The sequence below is a fragment of the Oryzias latipes genome, chromosome 6, assembly GCF_053564925.1.
Source record: "Oryzias latipes strain Hd-rR chromosome 6, Olatipes_Hd-rR_3.1".
Lineage (NCBI taxonomy): Eukaryota > Metazoa > Chordata > Actinopteri > Beloniformes > Adrianichthyidae > Oryzias > Oryzias latipes.
The window spans coordinates 32,613,952-32,632,602 of NC_136242.1; positions in this window are offsets into that span (position 1 = coordinate 32,613,952).

Below are 18,651 nucleotides of genomic sequence, written 5' to 3' on the forward strand. Positions count from 1 at the left end.
TTCACAAAATTGTGCACACACGCCACCACCAGCTCAAGTCTGCAATTACAACCAAAGTTTTGTTGACCTTTGACCTTGGGAAGAGGCCACCATCTGAAATAAAAGGAATAATCCCCTACGAATTTAAAGTCCTGAGGATTTCAATCTATGGCTCCTAACTCCTCGGGCATCATTGGGAAGCTTTTTAGGAAATAAATAGTTTGTAGCTTTTTAACTGTGTTATCGTGGTGAGCTAGCAAATATGGCATTTTTCTTTTGCTATCAGCTGTTTTTGTACCGAAATATTGTAAAAGTTTATACATGAGCCCTTGGCTCAAGCTGAAGGAAACAATATAGCTTATGATGTGAAGGTACAAAGAATGTGGGCGTGGTTAACAAATAACTCAAAGAAAATATTTACTTTTGTCAAAAATGTTTTTGTCAAAAAGACTTGTTCCTCACCCCCCCCCCAAAAAAAAAATAATTAAATGGTTGCTATGGAGATAAAACCAACAGGAAAGTTGCCATTTTGAAAAAAGGGTTTGTTTCATGAATTTGTCTGATGCAGCTTTGACCAGGATGACAGGAGAGTGACGGGTGTAAAGCAGCCGCTCAGACAGTGAGGGCGGGTCAACAGGGGTCAACAGGGGTCAACAGGGGCAATGGCTGGTACTGTCATACAACACTGATAATACATTGCTGCTGGTGGCTTTAATTCTAATAATGGAGATTATTGACAAAGAAAATACAACTGTCTAGAAGACATGAGGGAATCTTAAAAAAAGAAGCAAATTCATAGCCAGTAACAAAGCATGATGTTTTCGTCTGAGACGTGATCACATGACTAAGTTGCTGACACACAGACGAGTCACGACACGGAAAACTGGACTGTGTGGGATCAATCTCTGACAAACAAAAGACACATTTTCAGTTCAAAAACATCCTGTAAAATTGATCAAAGCATAAATAAACTTTGAGGATCATAGCAAACCTAATGAGTAAACAAACTGTTTTGGGGAAAATGTTTCTGGGGTTTACATCATCGTCATAAAAAGTACAAATAAATAGGGAAGAGTTTTGATGCAGGATGGATTTATGGTCCAGTGTTGTTATAAAGGCTAGTTTTTCTAGAACGTTTATCCTTTATTGAAAGAGACACGAGTACCAGCAAAAAGGTTCAAATCCTTGCTCCGTGTTTTCTGTGGGAAGTTGGTCTTTGACGGGAGGCAGAGCTGGAGGTACCAGAGCTGAAGATGTTGAGGTTCTGTTGGATCAGGAATGAATCCATCAGAGGAACAGATCACGCTAGATGTCCATCTATCCATGCTCAATGCCAGTTCAATCCTGTACAGGGTTCATAGAGACACACGTTAACACACACCTGAGGGGTAATTTAGAATCAACCAATGAACATTGTTTTTGAGCTGTGAGAGGAGCCCGAGTAGCAGGAGAAAACCCCCCACCCACATATGCACAAGGAGTAAATGCAAACCCTACTCAGAAAGAATGCTGGGATTTGAACCAGTGCTCTCTTGCTTAAGTTGCAGGAACCATGGAAGAGTTCTAGAGGAAGACCAATCTAGTGATGGAAGATAAGAAGGCGGTTGCTGTGAGCGAGGAGGATGCAGAGAAGGTTCAGTAGAGGCTGATGATTCATTGAGGCGACAACTAAAGGCAGCATCTGAAAGACATGTTTACATCTCCCTGGTTGACTTACCTTTTTTGTTGGTTTAAATCTGATCATCTATCAAGGAAGAAAAAAGTAAAAATAAAATTGGGTTTAAGTATTAGTTTATTTTTCTTCTAATAAAGATCAGAGCATTAACCTGCTTATCAGGTCATTTTAGTACAATTACATTATGTAAGGGATGATGGCCGAAGAGGTCTCCAGAGCCTGAACTGTCCAATGCAAAGCGCTTTAATCCACACCCTGCAGCCAATCAGAATCAAGCATTCACTTGGACCACGGTATGACATTTTTACAAGAATTGTTGTTAATAATTCATTGTGTTTAAACTTGTTTTAATAGATGAGACTGAAGACAAAGTTGAAGGATAAATGGGTTAATAGTAGAGCCGCAGGACAAAGTTACATTGAAGAAAAAGATCACAACCACGAGAGAGGAGGGTGTGGTCATTTGGATAAGCCTGTTGTTTAGCTGGCCACGCCCACCACAAACAGCTGATGAATGTGTCATAAGAGTGGTCTACATAAACCACATCTTTATGCTAAAACATGTCTGACAAAAAGAAAGAAAAGTTATAGGTAGATGGGGAAACAAAAAGAGGTTGGTTCTTCTATTTTTTTTCTAATTCTAGTATACTCTCAACATTATCTCTTGGATTTTCCCCATAAAAATCAAATTAAACAACAAAAAACTAATACTTTTTAACAGACAGAAAGCAACACTTGCATTGTTTTTTACATTAAGACCTTAAATGGCCTGAATGATAGGAGATAGGGGGTGTAATTAGTATTTTGTCATTAGTAACAAAAGATTCAAGGTTGACCCAAAATGAAAGATTATAGAACAGCAGTTTGTTGTTACTTCATTTGTGCTGCTGCTCAGCAGTGGGTCAGACTACCTTCCACTGACTGAAAACATCAGTAAATGAAATTTAAGACCACACCATCAGACACAGAGGACCGATAGTCAGAAAGATTTCAATAGGCAGTAGATTAATTATGATCACTAATGACAGATCCACTCTGCTTAGAGAGTTTTAGTAAAGTCCTGCCGCAATAACAGGTTTCTCAATTCAAAGGTTTTACTGCAAACGTCTAGAGTTGGGCCAAACACCCACACACACCTACACATCCACAAAGGTCTTTTTGGACAAAATAAAAGCCAAAAAATAAAAGAACTCAAAGACACTTTTGCCTCCATAACTGGTGAGATGAAGAAAGCGGTTCTGGTTCTGGTCTCATCCACCGTATATTGAGCTCATTAAGAGACCTCAAAGCCTTGTAAAGTGCTGTGGTTAAAGATTCTAAAGAAGGAATACACGCATGACTGACATCCTCATGGCTTTAGTTGTAGCCAGTTAAACACCAGTAGTTTCAGTTCCAGTTCATTCTCAGCAAGTATCATTTTGCAAAATATTAGAAAATGCAATGATTGCTTCCAGAGCGTATTTTATTCCCCTTCTTTCCTTGATAGTTAAGCAGTACATGCACTCATGCACATCCATATGATGAATAAAAGTGAACTCTTGAGATTTAGAAATATGTTTATTTTTTTAGTTTTTTTTGTATATATTTGCTTTTATAATCTACTACAATTCTTAAAGCTTTCATTTGTAACTGATCCTTTCAACAACTCAAAGAGTAAATACAATATGTTTTAGAAGAGAATAAGGACCAGTTAGAGGCAGATTTTATTCTGACGTTACAAAGAGAAATAAACTATTATTCCAAATTAGATAGTGGAGTGCTAATCTTTAATCAGTATTCGGCTTTGTCAGCAGAGTAGATAATTGGTCACTCCAACAGAAAATCAGGCTTGTTTTTCAGATTTGCTCCTGCATGTGTTTGTGTTAAGAGGTCTGGGTCTGCTCAGAACATTTAGGAACCCAATCAAAACGGAAATGTGAGCCGACCACAGGAAAAAAAAAGATGAAAGAAAAAGCGCCTGTGCATGCAGTGGATTCCTAACTCTGTACCCTAAATAGGTGTATATTATCTGATTCTTTGATGACATCCAATGTCAGAGCTGGTGGTCAGTGTTTTTTTGTTCGTCGTCGTCATGGCTATGAGAGCAGAGTTGGAGGTGAAGATGGTATCAGAATCTGGTAGATGTCCAAACCGAAGCCCCAGGCATTTTTCCTCTGGAGTTCAGTGCAGGCATGTCATGCGGCGTTCACACCGGCCGCGTTTACCGCGTTCAGGTACGGTTTAATGAACCGTGAAACTCAAAGTGGTGCAAATCTTGCTTCCGGCTTTTTCTTTCCCAGTTTTATTTTTGACATATAAAAGACTTGATGTCATGTAATCCAGCCAGGCAGAAAAAGCGTAATTATTAATTTCCCCTTCACTTTTCAACTAGTTGGCACTTCCGTGTTTTACTTGACTTGAGGGGTATCAAGTCATCCCCCTCCACTGGTTTCATTCTTAGTTCTCAGGCTGCACTCAGTTTATCCAACCGAAATCCTCCAAAACTCAACCCTCACTGATTTTCTCTGGTGTTCCTCAAGGCTCTGTTCTTGCCCCACCCCCTCCTCATTACATACCCCTTGGCAACATATTTCATATATTCAACATTGATTTTCATTGTTTCGCGGATTACACTCAGCTATATCTGTCCAGTAAACGCAACTCCTCTTTTCCACCTGTCTGTCTGAAATAAAACCTGGTTATCCTTAAACTTCCTCAAAGTTAACAGCGATAAAACCAAATTACTCCTTGTAGGTTCCAAATCCACCCTTTCTGAAGTTTCCAGTTCTACTCTTTCTAGTGATTCCTCTACAGTTTTTCCCTCCCCCCAGGTAAAGAGTCTGGGTGTCATCTTTGACAGTTCGCTATCCTTTCAGTGTCAGCATTACTTGATCTGCCTACTTTCATCTACGCAATATTAATCGTCTCCGTTACCGTCCATCTCGGTTCATAGTCTGGTCACTCTTCGCCTTGACTATTACAATGCACTTTTCTCTCGTCTTCCCAATAAAGTCTGAATAAACTTCAATTGGTCCAGAACTCCTTCCTTCCTTCCATCACATCACCCCTGTTCTCCAGCAGCTGCGCTGGCTTCTGGTATTTTTCAGGATTCAATTCAAACTTCTTCTTTACACTTGCTTTTCCAAATCACAATTTTTCTTCTTCCGTTTTCTGATTTTATTAAGATGTCAATTTATTTATTGTATTTTTAAAGGGATTTTTTTGTGTTTTACTTTTGAATCTGTACAGTGTCCTTGAGTGTTTTGAAAGGCGCTTTTAACTAAAAAGCATGGTTCTGATGGCTTTTTGTAAACGCATGCCTTCGCTTGTCAAGTGTAGAATTACACGGCCTCCTGTGCATCGCCCAGCACTGCAGGTCAGCTACTGCAGAGGGGATCGAGGTGGGACGGAGCTGCATGTCAAAGCCGCTAACCAGACTCTGTGCCAGACCTGTTGCTCCCCTCGCTTTCACCCCCCCATGTCCTATTTCACTTATTATGGGGCTGTTTTAAAGTAGGTGTCCAAAGCTGTTAGCAGCAGAGCTCCATGCGGGTTTTTGACACCAGGGTGCAGTAAGGCAGATCATGACAGGCTTGAGTTTGGTGTCGGCGTTCCAGATTTGCATGATGGATGGTGGCCGTTTGGGAGCGGGACAGCTCGCCTGCTTTAATGGGTCCCTGAGGAACTTAATCAGCCATTCCTACTGTGCTGCAGAAAAACAATATCTAATAACAAGCGGGACAGCTTTTACTCTGCTTTTGTGGGGTCGCACCACAAAACAGCTGACTAGTAGCACTCCCCCCCCCCAAAAAATGTGACAAATTCTATATAAATGACGAAAACTTACAGGAAAGCCCAATATTTGTATGAGTGAAATGTTTTTGCCAGTCACCATTTCAAAGCTCGCATGCATGGAAATAACAGTTGTCAACACATTTAGGCAGATTGTATAGAACTTCTTTTTGACCCTCCATTTATCCTTGGGGTCAAGTTGACCCCAATTCAATGTTTGTCATTCAAAAAATAATAGTTAACCTTTTTCTTTTTAATTCATATTTCATGACCTTTCCTAATTTGATGGGGACAACTGATTAAGCATAAAATGATCACGATGATATTTTTTTTTCAATTTCCTGAACACAAATTGCATACATTGGTGTTCCTCAGGGGTCAATTTGACCCCAGGTTGTTTTAGCTGTGTAAAACTTGTCTGTCTGTGTGTGTGACCTAACATCTCCACACCTGCGGGAGGAAAAAAAAATGATCAAGGGGTAATCTATGTATTCAACAAATAAACAACGTGCCTGACACAAAAAGTTGGTAAACAATTTTATGTGAATCCTTTTTCTGAAGGCAAATATCTCTGGGGTCAGATTGACCCCAAGGATGAAATGTGTTAGTAATATCTGAGGATAATACAAGGGTTAATAAATGTTTAGAATAGGATTGCAGTACAATGGAATTTCAAAATAACGTCTCATGTTTGCAACATAAGCAGAATCTGAGACACTTGTGTGGTCAGAAACATTCTTTAGAGCACAATTGTGTATTTGACAGGATTAGCAGTTTGGCTCCAGGATTAGTCATTTTTTACTCCTTGTTGTTTTGAGTTGTTACTCAGCAGAATATCGATGCAGGACAGTTCAGACAAGACAAATAAAAGATCTGAAGTGACTTTTTTTTCCTGAGCTGTTTGGATGTAACTAAAGCAAAATACTAAATGTTGAAGACACGCTACTCTTGGGCTTTGTTTAGGAAATTCCCAGGAGATTAAGTGTGCATTGCAACCACATGATAAACAGCTGTAACTTTAAATACAAACACTTCACAGGATGACATTTTTCAGCTTAGGAAAAACCGTTTCTGCTTGTAGAAAAATGCTAGTAAGAGTAAATGAGATAGTGTGCAGTTATGCATATGAATGAAGCCCAAAGTAATCCAATACAGCTATTGCGGATTTGTCTTGTTTAGCACCAATATTATTTTTATTGCTGTCTTTTAAAAAAAAAGGTTAAATGTAAGAGTTTGGTGTTTTAAATTATGCCAATGAAACCATCCAGTCTTTATTTTTTGGGCTGTTGCTTTAAAACACAAATGGACTGAAGGCTTGGAATTGAAAATGTTGAAAATGTTCTCAATTTTCAAGCAATTAATTAAACTCTTTTGAACAATCTTAATATTTAGATCCACGTACGTCTTTGTTTTCCTCGTCCCAGCTGGGGAAGGGGGGGTCTAAGGGCAGGGATGTCCACTTTAGCTTAGCCAGTTTGTTAGTTCAATTTAGTATTTTTCTATTGAATTCTATGTATTTATGATGCTTTTGGTTTTATGTTTAACTTTTTCAATTACCGATACGAAGCTCATCGAGACGACTGTTGTTGTGAATTTGGGCTATACAAATAAAATTGAATTGAATTGAATTGAAGGGTGGATGGCTCTGGCGTTGCTCGCCGTTTTTGTTGCACCAGTAAAGTTAGGTTGTGGTTGTGACGGGGCTTTAAAAAAGCGGGAGAGAATGTAAACAAAGAGATGATTGGAAGTTTGTACAGGCTTATTACTCCATGACAACGATGCCGCCCACAACTCAAGGTGAATTTCTAATGAACTCATGTCACTCTGCAGAAACTATGTCCTAGAAAACAAAAAGTATTAAATTTTGCCTCGAAATCGCATAATCATAATAAAAAAGACCCCTGTGAACACTTTGAAAATGGATCAAATGATGATCAGAGTGGGACTTAAAATAGCTTAAAATGTCCTAAAAGACTGGAGTTTGCACAACTTACACAAAAACAATAACCTAATACATTTTTACATGATAATGACTAATTCTACTACTGTACTGTTCCAATGAATGAGTCCTTTGGCTTTGTCTCATGATGTTTAATGAAAATAAGATCTTTGTAGAAGCAAAAAAATTACATTTTACTTTTTTTCAGTTTTCTTTCATTCTCCAGAAAGAAAGCAGGCTCCCGCTGCTCTCTGGCGCGCTCCAGGCTGTAGGGCATTGTTGGCGATGTGCACCAACTGACAGGAGGCCTCCACATCAGAGACGGCAGGCCTCTCTGGCGTGGAAGTGGCGACAGAGGTTTGATGGCAAGAGCAGGACACAAAGTATGCAGCAGTGATCTCTCACGCAAAGCAGGGCTGGCAGAAAGAGCAGGAGGAGGATGACGATGAAGAAATACCCGTTCCGGGGGGCTATGAATGCCGTACAGGCCAGCTTTGTCGCCGGAGCAACACAAGGTCTCCTGTCATCTCCAACCAGACTAAGCCAGTGTTATGGAGAGGACCTGCACGAGCATTTGGTCCATCATCAGCTTCTTTGGAACACATCCTGGAGGACGGAAAAAGAGCTCATTGACAGGCTGCTCAGAACGGTGATGACATGTCTGGTGGGTCGTCAGCCTTTGGGGCTTCATTCCTCACTCATCCTGTCCCACATGAACAAAAGAATTCTTTGGGGCACATGTGGCTGCAGTTCAAAGGGACCCAAAATTACATCCTGGTCTCCCAAAGCAGTGGTCCCCAATCCCGACAGGTTCCAGACTTGGTCTGTGGGTCACTTGGTACCAAGCCACAAGGAAAAAAAAAGTAACTCACGTTTTTAAAGAATCATTTTACTTATGTTGTTCTGAAGGAAGTATTTTGTTTGTTAACTACTGGATTCTGTCCACCACATCCGTTTATGACTCTCTTGTTACAAGTCAATTCATTTGCCTCAGTCTTCTTCTTACACTTTCGGCTTCTCCCAGCACGAGCTAAACCGGCCTCCGTAATTCATTTGCCTCAGTAACGTGTCCTAAATATGTTTGCTACCCTCTTAAAGCAGCTGATAGGATCGCTTAATTAAAATCCCCAACCACCAGCAACATTATAATGTTTTGAGGACGATGCAAATAAAGTCGTTTGCCATTTTCGTGTATAGCTGCCTTTATGAATGAAGCCCGGATCATGGGGCTCTTGCTCTTCCAGTCACACAGCCGTACATACGCTGAGCCTTAGATACATCAAACCAGCTGTTGATGCTGACCAGCATGGTTAGGAAGTCCACCTCTACACAGTGGAGGTCAGCTGCACGGGTTTTGTGGCTAAACCAACCATCAAAGAGGGACTTGTTGGACCCATCAAAGCAACCATGCAGTGCATGCAGCCTGGCCACCCAATGGGATTTGGATCTTTTCACCTGAGCTGCAAAGCATCAAGAGCAGCAAAGCAAGCAGGAGTTGACCGGGTTACGGGGTCACATGTTATCGATTAGGTGTTTCGGTTCGGTCATTAAAGCCGGTTTAGTGGGGGCAGACCCAAACGAGATCCTCGTCCGCTCAGCGAAAGATGAATTTCTAACTCACTTTGACCCTTTCAAAGGTGCTTCAGGTTAACGCGGGTTACTCCACATGGTCGTAACACCACCATATTATTAAAAAATGTATGTCCAAATTTGAAAAAAAAAGTGAACATTAAAGTAGCTAAGTCCTGAAACGCAGCTAAAATAGCAGCCAACAATGTTCCCGGTTTGCATGTAACGCTCTGACTTTTGAAAGATTTTGGATACAGTTAATACAAGCTGACATACTGATAAAGTGAGTGGGGATAGAAGAGCAGGAAGGTGGCGAAGACCAGATGATCCTACCCGTGGGAAAGCAGGGCAGAAGGGAGTGAAACGACTTTGGAGGAGTGATATGAGACGATGCATGCAGAGAGAGACGTCTACATTAATGAAGGACAGAGGCCGGGACATCCCAGCAGGAACCGGGAAAGCAACATCATTATTTCCAGTTTATGCTGGCAACGAAAAATAATATGAATATTTTCAAAACAGCTGAATCATTTTACACTATTGGAAAACTATGAAAAACTTAAACAATCTGTAATTTTCGGAATTCTGTTGTAAACTGTAATTTGTTAACCACCTTTTTTTGATAAACATTTTTCCACTTAAAGTTCTGTTTATTTAAGGTCATATCAATCTTTTCATACAGAAATATTTTCTCTCTCCTCCCTTCTTTCAGACCACAGTGTCAGTTTTTTTCCTCCATGTTCTTGTCTGATGTCACGCTGGGATGAAAACAAGTCAGCCATCTGTTCCGTAGCAAACGCCGATCTTTGCACATCGTGACAGCGTTTCAGTTTAACTTGGCCATAAACGCATCCTGGGACGACTCCCTGCTGCAGCCATCAGCAGGAGACCATCAAAACAAAACAGATGAACGTTAGCCTGCAAATAATCCCTGTGTGATATTTGCAGCAGATGTAAACACCACCCAAGGTGAGTACAAACAGATCGGAGACAAATCCAAGCGCGCTTGGAGAGCTGCAGACCCCAGTCAGATGTACATTTTCACTCAGTGAGAGTAAAAAAAACACTTTCTGCTGGCTTCTAAAACGCTAACGTGAAACAAGAGCGGAAGTCCATCTAGGCCGTGTCACACAGCCACTAGGTTCATTTTGCACATATTGCACGGATAAAATTTTGTCATATGTAAACATACATGGAAAAAGTGAGAAAAGTTGTGGTCTTTACATGAAATTTTGACAGATGTATCACGGATGAAACACGTTAAAATAACGAAAGAAGTATGAATAAAAAAAAATTAAAAAAAGAACACGTAAATCAACGTAAAACATGAACCGTGTGTAATAATTGTTTGTGTGCAATTCGTTAGTGATTCATGCATCAATTACTTAATTTTAACGTGATATGTGCAGCGTGTACGCGATATAAAAGTTATACATCGGATGTCCATGTATGAAAGGTCTGTTAGACATCCACAAATATACGTCTCGAAAAAATCATGCACAAATGTGTAAGACATATGTATGAATTGCGTATAAACTGTTAAATACTCACAAACTGTGTAATTCTCAACAGCTCCAAACCAAATTCACGTAAAGAGGGTCTTAGGGCAGGAATGTCCGGAGTCTGTCTAGTTTAGTTTAGCAATAAGCTGTTGTTCATATTTTATGACTGATTCTATTTTTTGTACAGTTGTTGGTGTGAAGGCCGTTGAGACAACTGTGTTGCGATATTGTGTTATTGAATTGTAACTGAACCAAATTAAATGAAAGACCTGTCGGCAGTAACCCTTGACGGACATCTGCGCTCATCGACGAGTGACGAACGCAAGAAACACCTAAGAGTTACATATATCATGCATGTGTGACGAAAGACCGAAACTTCATACGTGAACAATGTGCAAACTATTTACCTGTTTGTGTTCTGAGTCAACACACTGAAATGTTTTGCATTTTAATGTTTCCATCACAAAACAAGATGTTCAGAAGTTTTGCTCTATTTTTAAGTTTACTTTGCTGCACTGAGTACTATAAGTTTGCAAAAAATATATATTTTTGGGGGGTTTAGTTTTCCTAAAAACTGACAGAAAAACTAACAACATGCATGCCAAATTGTTTTACACTTATTCTCTTTTTGTTGGTTTGACTTTATTTTAATTTGATAAGAAGTTAAACGTTTAGATTTTAATTTAAATGTAGGTTTACCTTTTAGATTTTGATTTAGAATTTAGGTTTATTATTCCACACAGTAATGACTTTTATGTTTTTGCACAATGTTCTAAAGTTGTGAAATTGATATTGTGCATTTTCTGAGCCCTAGCAGCTACTAGTTACTGAGTAAGTACGAAGTAAGTAAGTTTTATTTATATAGCGCCTTTCACAGATAAAATCACAAAGCGCTGAACAATAAAAAACATACAATACAGTAAAAGCAGAAAAACAATCAATTAAATATGATGTAAAGCAAAACTAAATTGAAGAAAAATAAACGTAGAATACGTTCATACTGCGTATGACTGGCGACGATTGATGACATCATCGATTCGGAGTGATATCCAAATTAGAATACACTATTATAAGTCTCCAATTGAAGGGTTAAATGTTGGGTCAGGGCGAAGCTTAAATTAACAGTTTAGGTTTATTATTTAGATTTTGATTTAAAATTTAGGTTTAACTTTAACTTTAAAATTTAAATTTTGACTCAAAATTCAGGTTAGACAGATACATTTTGATTTAAATTTATGTTTGCCATTTACATTTTGATTTAAATTTAGGTTTCACATTTAGATTTTGATAAAAAATTCAGGTTTAACATTTAGATTTCTAATAAAAATTCAGGTTTATAATTCAGATTTTGTTAAAATTCAGGTTTAACATTCAGATTTACCATTTAGATTTGTATTAAAAGTTTAGATTTAACGATCAGATTTTGATTTGAAATTTATATTTGACATTCAGATTTAAGATTTACATTTTGACTTGAAATGTAGGTTTAACGTTCAGATTTTGATTTAAAATTTAGGTTTAACATTTACATTTTGATTTAACATTTAGGTTTAACATCCAGATTTAACATTTAAATTTCGATTTAAATTTTAGATTTAACATTTAGATTTTGAATTGAAATTTAGATTTCTTATTTAGATTTTGACATAAAATTTAGGTTTAACATTTATATTTTGATTTTATAATTAAGGTTTAATATTCAGAGTTAGGTTTAAAATGTAGGTTTCACATTAAGATTTTTATTTAAAATTCAGATTGTGAATCAGCATTTACTGTAGATTTCACATTTAGTTTGATTTAAAATTTAGGTTTAACATTGAAGCATTTACATTTAGACTTAACACTTAGAATAAACATCTGGATTTGGATTTTAAATTTAACGTTAATGTTTGGATTTAATATTCACCATTTATATTAAACGTTTGGATTTAGATTATATATATATATTTTTTTAAATATATATTTTATATTTCTCTATCTATCTATCTATCTATCTATCTATCTATCTATCTATCTATCTATCTATCTATCTATCTATCTATCTATCTATCTATCTATCTATCTATCTATCTATATCTATCTATCTATCTATATCTATCTATCTATCTATCTATCTATCTATCTATCTATCTATCTATCTATCTATATATATATATATGGATATATCCATAGATAGATAGATATATCTACATCGATATCTATCGATCGATCGATAGATATATATCTATACATAGATATATAGATATAGATATATATCTATCGATCGATCGATAGAATAAACATCTGGATTTGGATTTTAAATTTAACGTTAATGTTTGGATTTAATATTCACCATTTATATTAAACGTTTGGATTTAGATTTTTTTTTTTTATATATATATATTTTATATTTCTCTATATATCTATATATATCTATATCTATATATATGGATATATATAGATATATATATCTATATATATCTATATCTACCTATCCATAGATAGATAGATATATCTACATCGATATCTATCGATCGATCGATAGATATATATCTATACATAGATATATAGATATAGATATATATCTATCGATCGATCGATAGAATAAACATCTGGATTTGGATTTTAAATTTAACGTTAATGTTTGGATTTAATATTCACCATTTATATTAAACGTTTGGATTTAGATTTTTTTTTTTTTATATATATATATTTTATATTTCTCTATATATCTATATATATCTATATCTATATATATGGATATATATAGATATATATATCTATATATATCTATATCTACCTATCCATAGATAGATAGATATATCTACATCGATATCTATCGATCGATAGATATATGGATATATATCTATATATAGATATAGATATATATATCTATATATATCTATATCTATATATCTATATATAGATATAGATACAGATATAGCTATATATCTATATCTATAGATATCTATATATATCTATAGATATAGCTATATATCTATATCTATAGATATCTATATATATCTATAGATATATAAATAGATATATCTATCTATATCAATATATGGTTTTTTCAGTAAATATTAGTTTCTGTTTGACCTTCTGTTCTGGTTTGCTCTGCTCCGTGTTCACACCTGTTCTTAGTTTGAAATCAGAGCAGCTGCTGCTTGTTCTTGATTGGGCCCTCGGTGTATATAAGCCTCCCTGCTCTCAAATTGTCTTTTGTTTTGTTCTCATCTCCTTCAGTTTTATTTATTTATTTATTTTTATGTTTTATACACTTTGTGAAGTACCAACACTGTTAAGCATATATCTCATGTAGCTGTGGTTTTATATTGTCTAGCCTTTGTGCTATCTTACGGGGTCCAGATGACCCCACCCTAACATTGAGGTGTTTTTCCTAACATGACAAAGCTGAAGAGAATTTCATGTTATCCATGGACACCTCTGAAGATCACAAATCAGTAAAGAAAATAGGTTCAGTGGGCTGTCTTGTGGGGTCCAGATGACCCCACTACGAATGTTAAAATGCCTAGGATAGCACAAGGGTTGTTTTAATGTTTTATTTTTTTTCCCAAGTCTGTCTATCAGCTCACCCCTAATGTCCTGCAATCAAGTCTTTCTGTGATGAGCACTTCTGCTCTCTGATAAGTTTGAGCGCAGCCTCAGCTAAATTGAAGCCTGAACTTTAAGAAAAACTTGGCGTCCAAAAAAGAACAAAAATAGTTTTGGTTTTCTTTGGATGGCTGTGGAAAAATGACAAATGCACTAACTTCATTGTGGTGTCATTGCCTATGATTCATAAGGTTATATTACCTTATACTCTACATACATCATGATCTTATTTCCTTTAATGAATTTAGTGCCTCTAACTTATTTCAGAATTCCACTGCTATTTTACACAAAATACAACTGAAATTCTTTCTTATTTTTTTATTTATTTATTTATTTATTTTTTGCTACAAAGGTGCCTTATTTTGATACAGCTGGAGTCTACCAATGAATCAAAGTTACAAAGTGAAACCAGTTAAGGAGCATGTCTCTGTGCCAAAGCTGTTAGTTTGGGTTAAACCACCTGGAATCCAGTCTGCCTAAGTCTCCTAAATACCATGAAGGCATGAAGATGGAAGCAAACGAGCTCCGATTTGAGTTTTACCCAGCTCACCTTCAGATTTTTTTGCCCCGTGACGAACTTCTCCTCCAGCGTGAAGCAGTGCATGTCCTGTGTGAGCGGAAATCCAGCTGTCTGCAGAAGATCCTGTTGTGTTTTTTGATATCTAACCATACTTGTCTGTACGTCTGGAACGACCCAATCATGGCAGTTTTAATATGCATAGACGGCACCTGCTTCCTCTGTCTTCAACATACAGATGACCCATACTCAGCCATGCACAGGCTCCATATTTTGTATTTTTACACACACGTTACAATGTTCCAGTTTGGAGGTTTACTGCCCCTCCACATCGCTGAGCAGAGGAAGACAAAGTACATTCTGTCAGTGTACACATAAAAAAACCGTCCCATTTCCTGAGCTGTGTGTTGTATTGAGAAAGCCTCTAAGGTCTGGCAGCTCGCAGGGGCTCTGTAAATCCTCAGAGGTGGCCATTTTAAAGCAGCAGGGATCTGGGTTGTGTCTTTAACTCCCTTTTTTAATTTTTTTTATTTTTTTTTATGCCGACACCTGCACAAACTCACGCAGCCAGCTATGAAATATCACACGCTGCTCCTGCTGATTGCAGTAGCTGGTTTATGTAAGGATAAAGTCCAACTTGTGGGATAATGCCAACAATTAGTCAGAGCCCAAACCAGATTTTGTAGAACTTAAAATTAAAACAGTAAATATGAGTTTTGGATTTGTACGGAGATCTTTATTGTTCTGACAAAGTGATATTTCAAACACAGATCGTACAGGGAGCACCAGGAAAATTCACCCCTACTTTTATTTGTGGTGCTCCAAACATTTCTAGCATGGTTGTTTCATGATTTTAGCACTAAAGACGAAGAATTTTAGTTGAGTTTCCAAAGTGAAGAAAGTAGCTGCAGGAAAAACGGCAGTTCTGTGACAGATGAGTTTTATGGAGATGCCATGTTTAAATCTGCACTCACTTTGGTATTTTTATCACATATGGCCTTGGTCCTGGTGGAGTTACAGTCTGACTGTTGAAATGTGTGGACAGTTTATACAAATGGCACTAATACAGATGATGCCCTATTCCCAATTGCCCTCCTAGGTGAATACGGGCTGCTTTACTGGCTTTTTTCTTTTCTTTTGTTGGTAGGAAAACCTTTTGCATCTTTAGTTTGTTTAAATGAAATAGTTTCTCAAAGGAGTTCATTTCGTCTGGTGTGACGACTGCAGTGTTGTTGTAGATCACACAAAAAACAGAGAAAAATCCCCCAAACAGGGTGGTCTTGACCACAAAATCCTTTGTGGTTATTCTGGTGACATCAAAGCAAAACGGGTCCAAACGGCTTCACCATTTGTCTTTTTTTTTGTTTCATTCAGTACCCTTAAAACTGGATAATTGACCTTAAAAAAAGTGCAGAGGCACCAGAGCAGCTCCATGTGGCTTAACCTCCATCATAAATGACCTCCATAGACACAGGAGCAGCCCACAGCACACTTCCTGCAGGTCTTGTGGACGTTCTTGTAAAAGTTTACAACTTCTCTGGATCTTTACAACCTAGTTAAATAAATAAATAAATTACAATACAGTGTGACAGCCTTTTTAGAATACATGCAGAGAGCTGCGCCCTGTGTTTTGTCACATTTCACAATGCGGAACACGAGAATTGCTCCCATTGTCCATGCAGTGACGCATTGTGTGTTCATTAGGGAATTTCTGAGAATATGAAATGTTCCGACATCTGCACTGGATGCATGCCGTCATTGTCTTCTGCACGAGTGAGGCATCATTCTGAACTTTTAAAAGTCATGATCTTTTAGCCTGAATTAGCTCAATTCGCAGTGGACGTGGATTTAATGGCTGCACACCAGAAACGATCAACAGTGTGACATTATGAAATAACGAGAATAAACTGTAGAATCTGAAACGACATGAACCTCATGAGTTTAGACGCAACTGCTCTGAGAGAGCTGAAAATTAAAGTGAAACAAGATCCTGCAGAAAGGCAATTTCCTCTTTGAAACGTTCCTTTTACAGGCACAAAAAACCCCACTTCAATAGCAAGAGGCAGAGTTTGCATCTGATGGAAGAGCTTCACCTTAATGCTGCTTCTACAAAGCAATAACGGCAGGCGGGTATTGCATCCAGAGGGAACGGCTCCAGTGCTGCAAGCCCCTGGCTCAGGCCCTTCAGATCAAAGTCCTGATAGTTCATCAGCGCATTCCACAAAATATTTGCTAGATAACATTCGGCAGATCTTCACATCAGAGCGGAATTCCTTTCTCCTGGTTTGAGGAGTTTGAAGAACAAGAGGTCAAATGGGGAAGAAGCACGCAGGAATCATGGGATAAGGAGACATTTTTGATTTGCTTTGGTGCAGGACACCAGGGAATTTATCTAATGTGGCGATGATGAAAGCACAAAGACTGCTGGAGGTATTGTTTTTAGTGTAAGAGAGAAAACATGAATTAAGACAAACTTTTCCAATCAAGTATTATTTTTACTTCTTCCTGAACAAACTGGAGTTGAGTCCTGCGCATCAAAAACCTCCTTTGTGTTTCACCTCACATACGTACGTCCAAATATTCAAATGTTATTCCGAAAAGGTTTGATTGTTGCTGCTCTCACTTTGACCGTAGGAGTAAAAAGACTGATTTGATGCATTTCTCGCTAATGAAGCTAAATTTGTGAACTAATTCTTAAATAAAAAAAAAGTCAAGATTATAAAGCAAACTGTAGAGCGTGTGACGTTCAAATTGAACCAAGAAAGGTTTTATAAAAGCTCAGTGACAAGTCCAACTAAAGTGCTGCACTGAGCTTTTGTTTATTTAATCTCTCGGAAACTGAAAGCTTTGACAATTACTGAGGTGAAAATGGAATTTTTCAGGAGTAAAAAATGTGGGAAACAGCTTTGAGCCCCTTTTTTCTATCCCACAGAGCCCGACAGACGGACACTTTGGACTCGAACCTCGCGAGTCCAGATTGAAGTAGTTTAGACGTGTGCATGGAAGGAATGGGGCATGGCTTTGCAGAAGGCCGCAGAGCGCCACGCTACAGGAAGGACTGAAAACAATAGGGTTATTGATAAGATAAGATGAAACATGGATGACAAGGTCACCTGAAAAGGTTGACTCATTTTTGGCAAACTTTGAAAAGAGGAAGAAATGAGTTAAACAAAGCAGTTAGTCCCAACAGATTTGAACACAGAGGTTGAAGCAATGGGTCTGAAAATAAAAGTACCGTAACATTCCATCCATTCATCCACAGGGCAGTCCTCATTTGGGGAAGCAGCCTCAGTAGGAAGTTCTTAGACCTTTTTAACAGGCCGATACAGAATGTTGCTTTTGTGATGCAGTGAGTTAAGAACCTGAATTCACGAGGAGACATGACGTTTTTACGGTGTCCTTAAGCTACAATCTAGCTGTTCGTAAGGTTCTAGTACTGGCTCCTTACTGACCGCGTGCAAATGCCACGTGCACAGGGTGTGCACGTGATGAGTTAAGTGTCCGCAGGTTGGCCACTTAACCTACAAACTGTCTAATTTCCTCATTTTAAACAGTCAGGCTGCAGCAAGGAGCACAGACCTATCACATGAACGGTACTAACGGGCCGCTTGCACAGTGTGCAGGAAAAAAGATACATTTGTATGACACGCCTGTGTCGTCTCACCTACTTCCCTTTATTTACCTATACACATTTAAAGGGCCTATATAATGCTACTCTTAAGCCCTACAGAGTAAACTATAGCCATATATCAGTTTGGGACACTTAAAATATTTTTTTATCAAATAAGAGCTATTTTCGCTGTTCATTTTCCTACCCTGAAGTAAGTAGTCTCTGAGGCTCCGCCTTCCTCTCCTTGTGGGTGCCGCCCATTTCTTGACATCAACCTGGAGTCGGCCTCTGTAGCGTGTCTGCGTTTTGCCCATGAAAACAAACATCTGTATTTTTTACAAAGATCGATGTGTATATTGTTCATATAAATTGAAGGCTATAGCCGATCAACGTTGGCTCCACAAAAAAAGATTGTGTGCGTGTGTTAGCCTGGGGGCGGCGCCTCCTCCTGGAAGGGGCTGTTCCTCACTTTGTGATGTCAGAATGGGGGGACCCA